Source organism: Lithobates pipiens, unplaced genomic scaffold (genome assembly GCF_037356315.1).
Source record: "Lithobates pipiens isolate NorthernLeopardFrog02 unplaced genomic scaffold, aLitPip1_a1.2 Scaffold_10, whole genome shotgun sequence".
NCBI classification, from domain to species: domain Eukaryota; kingdom Metazoa; phylum Chordata; class Amphibia; order Anura; family Ranidae; genus Lithobates; species Lithobates pipiens.
Genome location: NW_027507686.1, coordinates 218,896,872 through 218,912,816, shown reverse-complemented (window position 1 = coordinate 218,912,816; position 15,945 = coordinate 218,896,872).

Genomic DNA, 15,945 nt, shown 5'->3' with positions numbered 1-15,945 from the left:
ATATGTGGTATCCCCGTACTCAGGAGAAGCAGCAGAATTTATTTTGGGGTGTCATTTCACATATGCCCATGGCATGCATGAGCAATATATCATTTAGTGACAACTTTGTGAAAAAAAAAAAAAAAGTTTGTAATTTTCCCGCAACTTGTGGCAAAATATAAAATATTCCATGAACTCAACATGCCTCTCAGCAAATAGCTTGGGGTGTCTACTTTCTAAAATGGGGTCATTTGTGGGGGTTTTGTGCCATCTTGGCATTTTATGGCCTTCAAAACTGTAATAGGTAGTGAGAAGTGAACTCAAAAATTTACGCCCTTAGAAAGCCTGAAGGCGGTGCTTGGATTTCGGGGCCCCGTACGCGGCTAGGCTCCCAAAAAGTCCCACATATGTGGTATCCCCGTACTCAGGAGAAGCAGCAGAATTTATTTTGAGGTGTCATTTCACATATGCCCATAGCATGTGTGAGCAATATATCATTTAGTGACAACTTTGTGTAAAAAAAAAAAAAAAAAAAAAATTTTTTTTGTCATTATTCAATCGCTTGAGGCAAAAAAATAAAATATTCAATGGGCTCAACATGCCTCTTATCAATTTCCTTAGGGGGTCTACTTTCCAAAATGGGGTCATTTGGGGGGGTTTTGTACTGCCCTGCCATTTTAGCACCTCAAGAAATGAGATAGGCAGTCGTAAACTAAAAGCTGCGTAAATTCCAGAAAACGTACCTTAGTTTGTAGATGTGACAACTTTTGCGCAAACCAATAAATATATAATTATTGACTTTTTTTTTTACCAAAGACATGTGGCTGAATACATTTTGGCCTAAATGTATGACTAAAATTGAGTTTATTGGATTTTTCTAATAACAAAAAGTAGAAAATATAATTTTTTTTCAAAATTTGCGGTCTTTTTACGTTTATATCGCAAAAAATAAAAATCGCAGAGGCAATCAAATACCATCAAAAGAAAGCTCTATTTGTGGGAAGAAAAGGACGCAAATTTTGTTTGGGTACAACATTGCATGACCGCGCAATTACCAGTTAAAGCAGCGCAGTGCCAAAGTGTAAAAAGACCTCTGGTCATTTACCAGCAAAATGGTCCGGTCTGAAAGTGGTTAATCTAACTTAAGCTATCTCTCTGTCCATGCCAACAACACTACACACGGGCGCTATGTAAGCAGCCTTATATAGTGTGAGGTGTGGACTTAGTCCCCCAAGCCATGATTGGGCAAAGGCACCCTGCCTGTGGCCAATTATGGCTCTCTCAGCAGAGCATGCTGTGATTGGCCAAAGCATGCAGGTCAGGCACATGCTTTGGCCAATCATCATACAACAATGCACTGCGGCACTCGAAATACCCTCGAATGCCCCATATGTTCGGTTTCGTTTTAGAACACACGATGTTCGAGTTGAACTTACTTTCGCCTCGAACTGCTGGATCATCCCTAGTGATCAGTGGGAAAAATGCTCCCTACGTTGGTGGTCAAGGAGAAGAATGCCTCTTACATTGGTGGTCAGTGGGAAGAATGCTCCTTACATTGGTGGTCAGTGGTAAGAATGCTCCTTACATTGGTGGTCAGTGGGAAGAATGCTCCTTACATTGGTGGTCAGTGGGAAGAATGCTCCTTACATTGGTGGTCAGTGGGAAGAATGCTCCTTACATTGGTGGTCAGTGGGAAGAATGCCCCTTACATTAGTGGTCAGTGGGAAGAATGCTCCTTACATTGGTGGTCGGTGGGAAGAATGTTCCTTACATTGGTGGTCAGTGGGAAGAATGCTCCTTACATTGGTGGTCAGTGGGAAGAATGCTCCTTACATTGGTGGTCAGTGGGAAGAATGCTCCTTACATTGGTGGTCAGTGGGAAGAATGCTTCTTACATTGGTGGTCAGTGGGAAGAATGCTCCTTTCATTGGTGGTCAGTGGGAAGAATGCTTCTTACATTGGTGGTCAGTGGGAAGAATGTTCCTTACATTGGCCACAATGACAGTGTGGTCAACTGTCTCCCCAGCTCTACCCAATCCTCAGATCAGCTTGCCCACCCCCACCCCCCCCCCCCCCCCCAAGTGGCATATACAGTTCAGGACTGAAAGCTTCCCATTATCTGCTGACCAGGAGCCGCACCGATCTGCAGTCTGAATGGGATGTTGGGTAAGCACATTGCCAGTGTAGCATATTGACACTACTGATTGAAGTTTGGTGATGCTGATTATGAGTTCTTCTTATATTTACCGGCACTGACAGAGTAATATTTCTGGCTGGAGACCCAGTGATTGGCTCCGTGATTTTCCCAGAAGTCTGCACTAAGATACAAGTCAGATTTTATGCTTCCCCTGCAACAAAAATTAAATTTTTGGTGAGAGACCTTGCCACTTTCCTCATTAGAACCCTGCAAGTGCAGCAGCTGATTGATAATTATAAATCAGCTCCCATACAAATTCACTTTGCACATGGACACAAATAGATATTTCTTCAGAATAACAAAAGGTAGGAATCTGCTACAAAGTTTGGTAAAACTCCCACATGCAGCACCCAGAGGGGATTATTTTTCTCAACAAAAGTGGAATTACTCTTTAAAATGGTTATAAAGGCTCAAGGTTTTTCTTTTACCTTAAAGGGGTTGTAAAGGTTCATGTTATTTCACCTTAATGCATCCTATGCATTAAGGTGAAAAAACATCTTACGTTCCCTGGCCCCCCAATCTAGCTGCTGATATAGCGGAGCCCTAGGAGGCACTCTGCACGTGCTCAGTTTGGTGTGTATTGCTAGAAAGTTGTTGTTTTTTGGGGGGGGTGCATGTGATCAGCACAGCGCCAATCAGCACTGTCCAGACAGGGGGTCAAGCAGCCTCATAGAACAGTAAGTGCCAATTCACACCAGTGCGTGGTGTGAGATCGCAAATCACATGCGATGTCCGTGCGATGCGATTTCAGTCATACAGAAAGTATGGCTGAATTTGCGTCGCATTTGGACCAATCTTCCACAGGACCCTTTTTAGCAGTAAGATGGGAAATCCCATGAAATGTGGAATCCTCTGCTACTACTGCGCATGTGCTGATTTCAGAAAAGAGAAACCGAGAGCAGAGCTACTGCTGACAAACACAGCTGAGTTATAGTCCTCCTCCTCCTCATAGGCCGTGCATCATGAAGACACAGCGAGACACCTGACTCCATCTCCATCTGCATGACAGCGGGGGACACAACGAGGGGACACAGGCTGGTTCCGTGTCACATGGGGGGGCAAGTCTGGATGTCACACGGGGCAGTCTGGATGTCCCCCCAGGTGACATCCAGACTTGCCCCCCCAGGTGACATCCAGACTTGCCCCCCCAAGATGACATCCAGACTTGCCCCCCCAAGGTGACATCCAGACTTGCCCCCTCATATGTGACATCCAGACTTGCCCCCCATATGTGACATCCAGACTTGCTCCCCCATATGTGACATCCAGACTTGCTCCCCCCATATGTGACATCCAGACTTGCCCCCCCCCATATGTGACATCCAGACTTGCCCCCACCAGGCGACAGACTTGCCCCGTGTGACATACAGACTTGCCTGGTGTGACATGCAGACTTGCCCCCCGTGACAAACTTGCCCCGTGAGACATCCAGACCTGCCCCCCCTTTGTAACATCCAGACTTGCCCCCCCTCTGTGACATCCAGACTAGCCCCCCCGTGACAGACTTGCCCGTGAGACATCCAGACTTGCCCCCCCTCTATGACATCCAGACTTGCCTCCCCCCTCTGTGACATCCAGACTTGCCCCCCCATGTGACATCCAGACTGCCCCCCCATGTGACAGACTTGCCTCGTGTGACATCCAGACTGGCCCCGCTGGTGACATCCAGACTGGCCCCCCCAGTGACATCCACACTTCCCCTCCCCCCGGTGACATCCAGAGTTGCCCCCCCCGGTGACATCCAGACTTGCCCCCCCGGTGACATCCAGACTTGCCCTTCCCCCGGTGACATCCAGACTTGCCCTTCCCCCGGTGACATCCAGACTTGCTCTCCCCCCGGTGACATCCAGACTTGCCCTTCCCTCCGGTGACATCCAGACTTGCCCCGTGTGACATCCAGACTTCCCCTCTGTGACAGACTTGCCCTGGGTGACACCAGACTTGCCCCCCTGCTGTGACATCAAGACTTGCCCCCCGGTGAGACATCCAGAATGCCCCACTGTGCTGTGACAGACTTGCCCTGGATGACATTCAGACTTGTTCCCCCAGGTGACATCCAGACTTGCCCCCCCAGGTGACATCTAGACTTGCCCCCCAGGTGACATCCAGACTTGCCCCCCCCCAGGTGACATCCAGACTTGCCACCTCCCCATATGTGACATCCAGACTTGCCCCCCCATATGTGACATCCAGATTGCCCCGTGTGACATCCAGACTGCCCCCCAGTGATAGACTTGCCCTGGGTGACATTCAGACTTGCCCCCCCTGCTGTGACATCCAGACTTGCCCCCCTGTAACATCCAGACTTGCCCTCCCCGGTGACATCCAGACTTGCGCCCCCCCGTGATAGACTTGCCCTGGGTGACATCCAGACTTGCCCCCCCATATGTGAAATTAAGATTTCACCCCCATGTGACATCCAGACTTGCCCCCTCCCAGGTGACATCCAGACTTGCCCTCCCCTGGTAACAGACTTGCCCCGTGTGACATCCTGACTGCCCCCCGTGACAGACTTGCCCTGGGTGACATCCAGACTTGCCTCCCCCAAAAGACATCCAGACTTGCCCCCCCGGTGACTTCCAGACTTGCCCCCCAGGTGACATTCACCAGGGGGGGGCAGTCTGGATGTCACACGGGGCAGTCTGGATGTCCCCCCAGGTGACATCCAGACTTGCCCCCCCCATATGTGACATCCAGACTTGCCCCCCCATATGTGACATCCAGACTTGCCCACCCCATGTGTGACATCCAGACTTACCCCCCCAGTGACATCCAGACTTGCCCCCCCAGGTGACATTCACCAGGGGGGGCAGTCTGGATGTCACACGGGGCAGTCTGGATGTCCCCCCAGGTGACATCCAGACTTGCCCCATGTGACATCCTGACTGCCCCCCCGTGACAGACTTGCCCTGGGTGACATCCAGACTTGCCCCCCCAAGGTGACATCCAGACTTGCCGCCCCCCAGGTGACATCCACCAGGGGGGCCAGTCTGGATATCACACGGGGCAGTCTGGATGTCCCCCCAGGTGACATCCAGACTTGCCCCCCCATATGTGACATCCAGACTTGCCCCCTGACATCCAGACTTGCCCCATGTGACATCCTGACTGCTCCCCGTGACAGACTTGCCCTGGGTGACATCCAGACTTGCCCCCCAAAAGACATCCAGACTTGCCCCATGTGACATCCTGACTGCCCCCCCTTGACAGACTTGCACTGGGTGACATCCAGACTTGCCCCCCCAAATGACATCCAGACTTGCCCCCCCATATGTGACATCCAGACTTGCCCCCCCAGGTGACATCCACCGGGGGGGCCAGTCTGAATGTCACACGGGGCAGTCTGGATGTCCCCCCAGGTGACATCCAGACTTGCCCCCCCAGGTGACATCCAGACTTGCCCCCCCAAGGTGACATCCAGACTTGCCCCCTCATATGTGACATCCAGACTTGCCCCCCCATATGTGACATCCAGACTTGCTCCCCCCATATGTGACATCCAGACTTGCTCTCCCCATATGTGACATCAAGACTTGCTCCCCCCATATGTGACATCCAGACTTGCTCCCCCCATATGTGACATCCAGACTTGCCCCCCCCATATGTGACATCCAGACTTGCCCCCCCCATATGTGACATCCAGACTTGTCCCCCCATATGTGACATCCAGACTTGCCCACCCCATATGTGACATCCAGACTTGCCCCCACCAGGCGACAGACTTGCCCCGTGTGAAATACAGACTTGCCCGGTGTGACATACAGACTTGCCCCCCTGTGACAGACTTGCCCCGTGAGACATCCAGACCTGCCCCTCCTTTGTAACATCCAGACTTGCCCCCCTCTGTGACATCCAGACTTGCCCCCCCTCTATGACATCCAGACTTGCCAGCTCCCCTCTGTGACATCCAGACTTGCCGCCCCCCCCTCTGTGACATCCAGACTTGCCGACCCCCCTGTGACATCCAGACTTGCCGCCCCCCCATATGTGACATGCAGACTTGCCGCCCCCCCATATGTGACATGCAGACTTGCCGCCCCCACCAGGTGACATCCTTGCCCCGTGTGACATCCAGACTGGCCCCCACCAGGTGACATCCAGACTTGTCCCCCCTGTGACAGACTTGCCCCGTGTGACATCCAGACTTGCCCCCCCATGTGACATCCAGACTGCCCCCCCATGTGACAGACTTGCCTCGTGTGACATCCAGACTGGCCCCGCCGGTGACATCTAGACTGGACCCCCCAGTGACATCCAGACTTCCCCTCCCCCCGGTGACATCCAGACTTGCCCTTCCCCGGTGACATCCAGACTTGCCCTTCCCTCCGGTGACATCCAGACTTGCCCCTGGGTGACACCAGACTTGCCCCCCTGCTGTGACATCAAGACTTGCCCCCCGGTGAGATATCCAGAATGCCCCCCTGTGCTGTGACAGACTTGCCCTGGAAGACATTCAGACTTGTCCCCCCAGGTGACATCCAGACTTGCCCCCCCAGGTGACATCCAGACTTTCCACCCCCCATATGTGACATCCAGATTGCCCCGTGTGACATCCAGACTGCCCCCCCAGTGATAGACTTGCCCTGGGTGACATTCAGACTTGCCCCCCCTGCTGTGACATCCAGACTTGCCCCCCTGTAATATCCAGACTTGCCCTCCCCCCGGTGACATCCAGACTTCCCCCCCCCGTGAAAGACTTGCCCTGGGCGACATCCAGACTTGCCCCCCCATATGTGACATTAAGATTTCACCCCCATGTGACATCCAGACTTGCCCTCCCCTGGTAACAGACTTGCCCCGTGTGACATCCAGACTGCCCCCCGTGACAGACTTGCTCTGGGTGACATCCAGACTTGCCCCCCGTGACAGACTTGCCCCCCCTCCGGTGACATCCAGACTTGCCCCCCCTCCGATGACATCCAGACTTGCCCCCCGGTGACATCCTGACTGCCCCCCGGTGACAGACTTGCCCTGGGTGACATCCAGACTTGCCTCCCCAAAAGACATCCGGACTTGCCCCCCCGGTGACTTCCAGACTTGGCCCTCATATGTGACATCCAGACTTGCCCCCCCATATGTGAAATCCACCGGGGGGAGGGCAGTCTGGATGTCACACGGGGCAGTCTGGATGTCCCCCCAGGTGACATCCAGACTTGCCCCATGTGACATCCTGACTGCCCCCCCGTAACAGACTTGCCCTGGGTGACATCCAGACTTGCCCCCCCCAAGGTGACATCCAGACTTGCCCCCCCAAGGTGACATCCAGACTTGCTGCCCCCCAGGTGACATCCACCAGGGGGGCCAGTCTGGATGTCACACGGAGCAGTCTGGATGTCCCCCCAGGTGACATCCAGACTTGCCCCCCCATATGTGACATCCAGACTTGCCCCCTGACATCCAGCCTTGGCCCATGTGACATCCTAACTGCCCCCCGTGACAGACTTGCCCTGGGTGACATCCAGACTTGCCCCCCAAAAGACATCCAGACTTGCCCCCCCACATATGTGACATCCAGACTTGCCCCCCAGGTGACATCCACCGGGGGGGCCAGTCTGGATGTCACACGGAGCAGTCTGGATGTCCCTCCAAGTGACAACCAGACTTGCCCCCCCTGGTGACATCCTGACTGCCCCCCCAGGTGACATCCTGACTGCCCCCCCAAGGTGACATCCAGACTTGCCCCCCCAAGGTGACATCCAGACTTGCCCCCTCATATGTGACATCCAGACTTGCCCCCTCATATGTGACATCCAGACTTGCCGCCCTCCAGGTGACATCCACCGGGGGGGCAGTCTGGATGTCCCCTCAAGTGACATCCAGACTTGCCCCCCCAGGTGACATCCAGAATTGCACCCTGACATCCAGACTTGCCCCATGTGACATTCTGACTGAACCCCGTGACAGACTTGCCCTGGGTGACATCCAGACTTGCCCCCCCATATGTGACATCCAGACTTGCCCCCCCAAGGTGACATCCAGACTTGCCCCCCCATATGTGACATCCAGACTTGCTCCCCCCATATGTGACATCCAGACTTGCTCCCCCCATATGTGACATCCAGACTTGCTCCCCCATATGTGACATCCAGACTTGCCCCCCCATATGTGACATCTAGACTTGCCCCCCCATATGTGACATCCAGACTTGCCCCCCCATATGTGACATCCAGACTTGCCCCCACCAGGCAACAGACTTGCCCCGTGTGAAATACAGACTTGCCTGGTGTGACACACAGACTTGCCCCCCTGTGACAGACTTGCCCCGTGTGACATCCAGACTTGCCCCCCCATGTGACATCCAGACTGCCCCTCATGTGACAGACTTGCCTCGTGTGACATCCAGACTGTCCCCGCCGGTGACATCCAGACTGGCCCCCCCAGTGACATCCAGACTTCCCCTCCCCCGGTGACATCCAGACTTGCCCCCCCAGTGACATCCAGACTTGCCCTTCCCCCGGTGACATCCAGACTTGCTCTCCCCTTGTGACATCCAGACTTGCCCTTCCCTTCGGTGACATCCAGACTTGCCCCCTGTGACATCCAGACTGCCCCTCTGTGACAGACTTGCCCTGGGTGACACCAGACTTGCCCCCCTGCTGTGACATCAAGACTTGCCCCCCGGTGAGACATCCAGAATGCCCCCCTGTGCTGTGACAGACTTGCCCTGGATGACATTCAGACTTGCCCCCCCAGGTGACATCCAGACTTGCCCCCCCAGGTGACATCCAGACTTGCCACCCCCCCATGTGACATCCAGACTTGCCACCCCCCATATGTGACATGCAGACTTGCCACCCCATATGTGACATCCAGATTGCCCCGTGTGACAACCAGACTGCCCCCCCCCAGTGATAGACTTGCCCTGGATGACATTCAGACTTGCCCCCCCCTGCTGTGACATCCAGACTTGCCCCCCTGTAACATTCAGACTTGCCCTCCCCCGGTGACATCCAGACTTGCGCCCCCCGTGACAGACTTGCCCTGGGCGACATCCAGACTTGCCCCCCCATATGTGACATTAAGATTTCACCCCCATGTGACATCCAGACTTGCCCCCTCCCATGTGACATCCAGACTTGCCCCCTCCATATGTGACATCCAGACTTGCCCCCACCAGGCGACAGAATTGCCCTGTGTGAAATACAGACTTGCCCGGTGTGACATACAGACTTGCCCCCCTGTGACAGACTTGCCCCGTGAGACATCCAGACCTGCCCCCCCTTTGTAACATCCAGAATTGCCCCCCTCTGTGACATCCAGACTTGCCCCCCCTCTGTGACATCCAGACTTGCCCCCCCTCTATGACATCCAGACTTGCCTCCCCCTCTGTGACATCCAGACTTGCCGCCCCCCTGTGACATCCAGACTTGCCGCCCCCCATATGTGACATGCAGACTTGCCCCCCATATGTGACATCCTTGCCCCGTGTGACATCCAGACTGGCCCCCACCAGGTGACATCCAGACTTGTCCCCCCTGTGACAGACTTGCCCCGTGTGACATCCAGACTTGCCCCCCCATGTGACATCCAGACTGCCCCCCCATGTGACAGACTTGCCTCATGTGACATCCAGACTGGCCCCGCCAGTGACATCCAGACTGGCCCCCCAGTGACATCCAGACTTCCCCTCCCCCGGTGACATCCAGACTTGCCCCCCCGGTGACATCCAGACTTGCCCTTCCCCCGGTGACATCCAGACTTGCTCTCCCCCCGGTGACATCCAGACTTGCCCTTCCCTCCGGTGACATGCAGACTTGCCCCGTGTGACATCCAGACTGCCCCTCTGTGACAGACTTGCCCTGGGTGACACCAGACTTGCCCCCCTGCTGTGACATCAAGACTTGCCCCCCGGTGAGACATCCAGAATGCCCCCCTGTGCTGTGACAGACTTGCCCTGGGTGACATTCAGACTTGCCCCCCCTGCTGTGACATCCAGACATGCCCCCCTGTAACATCCAGACTTGCCCTCCCCCCGGTGACATCCAGACTTGCACCCCCCTGTGACAGACTTGCCCTGGGCGACATCCAGACTTGCCCCCCCATATGTGACATTAAGATTTCACCCCCATGTGACATCCAGACTTGCCCCCTCCCAGGTGACATCCAGACTTGCCCTCCCCTGGTAACAGACTTGCCCCGTGTGACATCCAGACTGCCCCCCGTGACAGACTTGCCCTGGGTGACATCATGACTTGGCCCCCGTGACATCCAGACTTGGCCCCCGTGACATCCAGACTTGGCCCCCCTCCGGTGACATCCTGCCTGCCCCCCGTGACAGACTTGCCCTGGGTGACATCCAGACTTGCCTCCCCCAAAAGACATCCAGACTTGCCCCCCCATATGTGACTTCCAGACTTGCCCCCCCATATGTGACATCCTTACTTGCCCCCCCAGGTGACATCCACCAGGGGAGGGCAGTCTGGATGTCACACGGGGCAGTCTGGATGTCCCCCCAGGTGACATTCAGACTTTCCCCATGTGACATCCTGACTGCCCCCCGTGACAGACTTGCCCTGGGTGACATCCAGACTTGCCCCCCCAAGGTGACATCCAGACTTGCCCCCCCAAGGTGACATTCAGACTTGCCGCCCCCAGGTGACATCTACCAGGGGGGCCAGTCTGGACGTCACACGGGGCAGTCTGGATGTCCCCCCAGGTGACATCCAGACTTGCCCCCCCATATGTGACATCCAGACTTGCCCCCTGAAATCCAGACTTGCCCCTTGTGACATCCTGACTGCCCCCCGTGACAGACTTGCCCTGGGTGACATCCAGACTTGCCCCCCCAAAAGACATCCAGACTTGCCCCCCCCAGGTGACAGCCACCTGGGGGGGCAGTCTGGATGTCACACGGGGCAGTCTGGATGTCCCCCCAGGTGACATCCAGACTTGCCCCCCCAGGGTGACATCCAGACTTGCCCCCCCAGGGTGACATCCAAACTTGCCCCCCCAAGGTGACATCCAAACTTGCCCCCTCATATGTGACATCCAGACTTGCCGCCCCCAGGTGACATCCACCGGGGGGGGAGTCTGGATGTCCCCCCAAGTGACATCCAGACTTGCCCCCCCCCCCAGGTTACATCCAAACTTGCACCCTGACATCCAGACTTGCCCCATGTGACATCCTGACTGCCCCCCGTGACAGACTTGCCCTGGGTGGCATCCAGACTTGCCCCCCCAGGGTGACATCCAGACTTGCCCCCCCCAAGGTGACATCCAGACTTGCCCCCTCATATGTGACATCCAGACTTGCTGCCCCCCAGGTGACATCCACCGGGGGGGCAGTCTGGATGTCCCCCCAAGTGACATCCAGACTTGCCCCCCCCCAGGTTACATCCAAACTTGCACCCTGACATCCAGACTTGCCCCATGTGACATCCTGACTGCCCCCCGTGACATACTTGCCCTGGGTGACATCCAGACTTGCCCCCCAAAAAGACATCCAGACTTGCCCCATGTGACATCCTGACTGCCCCCCGTGACAGACTTGCACTGGGTGACATCCAGACTTGCCCCCCAAAAGACATCCAGACTTGCCCCATGTGACATCCTGACTGCCCCCTGTGACAGACTTGCCCTGGGTGACATCCAGACTTGCCCCCCCAAAAGACATCCAGACTTGCCCCATGTGACATCCTGACTGCCCCCTGTGACAGACTTGCCCTGGGTGACATCCAGACTTGCCCCCCCAAAAGACATCCAGACTTGCCCCATGTGACATCCTGACTGCCCCCTGTGACAGACTTGCCCTGGGTGACATCCAGACTTGCCCCCCCAAAAGACATCCAGACTTGCACCCCCAAGGTGACATCCAAACTTGCCCCCCCCCAGGGGGGGCCAGTCTGGATGTCCCCCCAGGTGACATCCAGACTTGCCTCCTCCCAGGTGACTTCCAGACTTGCCCCCCCCCCCCCAGACTTTTCCTCCCTTGTGACATCTAGACTGCTCCCATGACATGGAACCAGCCTGTGTCCCCGTTGTCATGGAGATTATGCGCTGATTATAAGACACAGGCAGGCAGAGCGGCGTCACTTTGTTGCTGCTGTTGCAGAGAGAGGTCGTGTGCTCTTCGCAGGCTGTTTTGACAGGACACAGCGCCCTACAGAGGACAAATCGGAGACTACACCCCCCCATTCTTCATAGCAGATCTATTGGAGTTAAAGTAAGTGTCATATGACCGATGTCACCTGATGGGGGCGGGTCCAGTGTCGGGATGTGGGCGGGCTTGTTAATGATCCGTCAGTGTTTTCTCCCCTCCTTTCCAGTCTGAGGGAAGAGAAATCCCAGGCAGTGACCCACCATACCGTTCGTGACAGGGGCCCCGACACCATCCGTGACAGGGGCCCCCACACCCTCCGTGACAAGGGCCCCGACACCCTCCCTGACAGGGGCCCTGACACCCTCCCTGACAGGGTCCCTCGACACTCCCCGTGACAGGGATCCCTGACACCTACAGTGACAGGGGCCCCCGACACCTTCCGTGACAGCCCCCCCGACATCCTTTATGACAGGGCCCCCGACTCCCTTCATGACAGGGGCCCCGACAACCTCCATGACAGGGGCCCACCAACTTCTTTTATGACGGGGCCCCCGACACCCTCCATGACAGGGGACCCCCGACACCCTCCCTGACAAGGGCCCCCGACACTCCCCGTGACAAGGGCCCCCGACACTCCCCGTGACAAGGGCCCCTGAACCCTCTGTGACAGGGACCCCCGACACCCCCATTACAGGGGCCCCCCACACCCTCTGTGACAGCCCCCCCCGAACCCTCTGACAGCCCCCCGACTCCCTCCATGACAGGGCCCCCGACTTCCTCCATGTCAGGCCCCCCGACTTCCTCCATGACAGGGCCCCCCGACTTCTTCCATGACAGGGGCCCCCGACACCCTCTAGACTTCCTCCATGACAGGGACCCCCGACTTCCTCCATGACAGGGGCCCCTGACACCCTCCATGAAGGGGCCCCTGACTTACTTCCTGACAGGGGCCCCCGACACCCTCTGTGACAGGGGCCCCCCGACACCCTCCCTGACAGGGGCCTCCGACACCCTCCCTGACAGGGGCCCCCGACACTCCCCGTGACAGGGGCCCCCGACACTCCCCGTGACAGGGGCCCCCGACACCCCCCGTGACTTGGGCCCCCAACTTCCTTTATGACAGGCCCCCCCCGACTCCCTCCATGACAGGGGCCCCCGACTCCCTCCATGACAGGGCACCCCGACTTCCTCCATGACAGGGCCCCCGACTTCCTCCATGACAGGGGCCCCCCCGACACCCTCCCTGACAGGGGCCCCCGACACCCTCCCTGACAGGGGCCCCCGACACCCTCCCTGACAGGGGCCCCCAACACCCTCCCTGACAGGGGCCCCCGACACTCCCCGTGACAGGGGCCCCCGATACCCTCCGTGACTTGGGCCCCCAACTTCCTTTATGACAGGTCCCCCCTGACTCCCTCCACGACAGGCCACCCTGACTCCCTCCACGACAGGGGCCCCCGACACCCTCCATGACAGGGGCCCACCAACTTCCTTTATGACAGAATCCCCCGACTTCCTCCATGACAGGGGCCCCCGACTTCCTCCATGACATGGGCCCCTGACTTCCTCCATGACAGGGGCCCCTTTCTTCCTCCATGACAGGGGCCCCCGACACCCTCCATGAAGGGGCCCCAGACTTACTTCCTGATATGGGCCCCCCGACACCCTCTGTGACCGGGGCCCCCCCGACTCCCTCCCTGACAGGGGCCCCCCCGACTCCTTCCCTGACAGGGGCCCCCCGACACCCTCCCTGACGGGCCCCCGACACTCCCCGTGACAGGGGCCCCGACACTCCCCGTGACAGGGCCCCCCGACACCCTCCATGACAGGAGCCCCCCGACACCCTCCGTGACAGGCCCCCCGACTTCCTTTATGACAGGCCCCCCCGACTCCCTCCACGACGGGCCCACCAACTTCCTTTATGACAGAATCCCCCGACTTCCTCCATGACAGGGGCCCCCAATTTCCTCCAAGACAGGGGCCCCGATACCCTCCATGACAGGGGCCCCCGACTTCCTCCATGACAGGGGACCCCCGACACCCTCCCTGACAGGGGCCCCCGACACTCCCCATTACAGGGGCCCCCCACACCCTCTGTGACAGCCCCCCCGACACCCCCTGTGACAGGGCCCCCCTGACTTCCTCCATGACAGGGCCCCCCGACTTCCTCCATGACAGGGGCCCCCGACACCCTCCATGAAGGGGCCCCCGACTTACTTCCTGACAGGGGCCCCCTGACTTCCTCTATGACAGGGGCCCCCCCGACACCCTCCCAGACAGGGGCCCCCGACACCCTCCCTGACAGGAGCCCCCGACACCCTCCCTGACAGGGGCCCCCTGACTTCCTCTGTGACAGGGCCCTCCGACACCCTCCCTGACAGGGGCCCCCAACACCCCCCATGACAGGGGCCCCCCGACACCCCCCGTGACAGGGGCCCCCGACACCCCCCGTGACAGGGGCCCCCGACTCCCTCCACGACAGGGGTCCCCGACTCCCTCCACGACAGGGGCCCACCAACATCCTTTATGACAGAATCCCCCTGACACCCTCCATGACAGGGACCCCAAACTTCCTCCATGATAAGGGCAACCCACACCCTCCATGATAGGGCCCCCCGACTTCCTCCATGACAGGGGCCTCCCGACTTTTATCTGACAGGGGCCCTCAGACTTCCTCCCTGACAGGGGCCCCGACTTCCTACCTGACAGGGGCCCCCCGGCTCACTCCATGACAGGGGCCCCCGGCTTCCTCCATGACAGGGGCCCCCCGGCTTCCTCCATGACAGGGGCCCCCCCGACTTCCTACCTGATTGGGGCTCCGACTTCCTCCATGACAGGGGCCCCCGACACCCTCCAGACTTCCTCCATGACAGGGGCCCCTTACTTCCTCCATGACAGGGGCCCCCGACACCCTCCATGAAGGGGCCCCCGACACCCTCCCTGACAGGGGCCCCCGACACCCCCCGTGACAGGGGCCCCCGACACCCCCCGTGACAGGGGCCCCCGTCACCCTCCACGACAGGGGCCCCCGACTCCCTCCACGACAGGGGTCCCTGACAGGGGCCCACCAACTTCCTTTATGACAGAATCCCCCTGACACCCTCCATGACAGGGACCCCAAACTTCCTCCATGATAAGAGCAACCCACACCCTCCATGATAGGCCCCCCCGACTTCCTCCATGACAGGGGTCTCCCGACTTCTATCTGACAGGGGCCCTCGGACTTCCTCCCTGACAGGGGCCCTCGGACTTCCTCCCTGACAGGGGCCCCGACTTCCTACCTGACAGGGGCCCCCCGGCTCACTCCATGACAGGGGCCCCCCGGCTCACTCCATGACAGGGGCCCCCCGGCTTCCTCCATGACAGGGGCCCCCCGGCTTCCTCCATGACAGGGGCCCCCGACTTCCTCCATGACAGGGGCCCCCCGACTTCCTACCTGATTGGGGCTCCGACTTCTTCCATGACAGGGCTCCCCGACTTCCTGACAGGGGCCCCCTGACTTCCTTCATGACAGGGGCCCCCCTCCTCCTAGCGCAAATTCCCCCAATCCCTCCTACAACACTGGAAAGGGACACCCCATTACATTAAAGGATTACAAGAGAGAACAATTTTGGGCTCTTTCACACTTTGGGGGGGATGGGGGGATCGGCGGTAAATTGCCGCTATTTTTCAGTGTGAAAGTCGCCTCAGATTTCTCATCTCCCCCTTTACTTCGGAGTCGTCTGTTTAT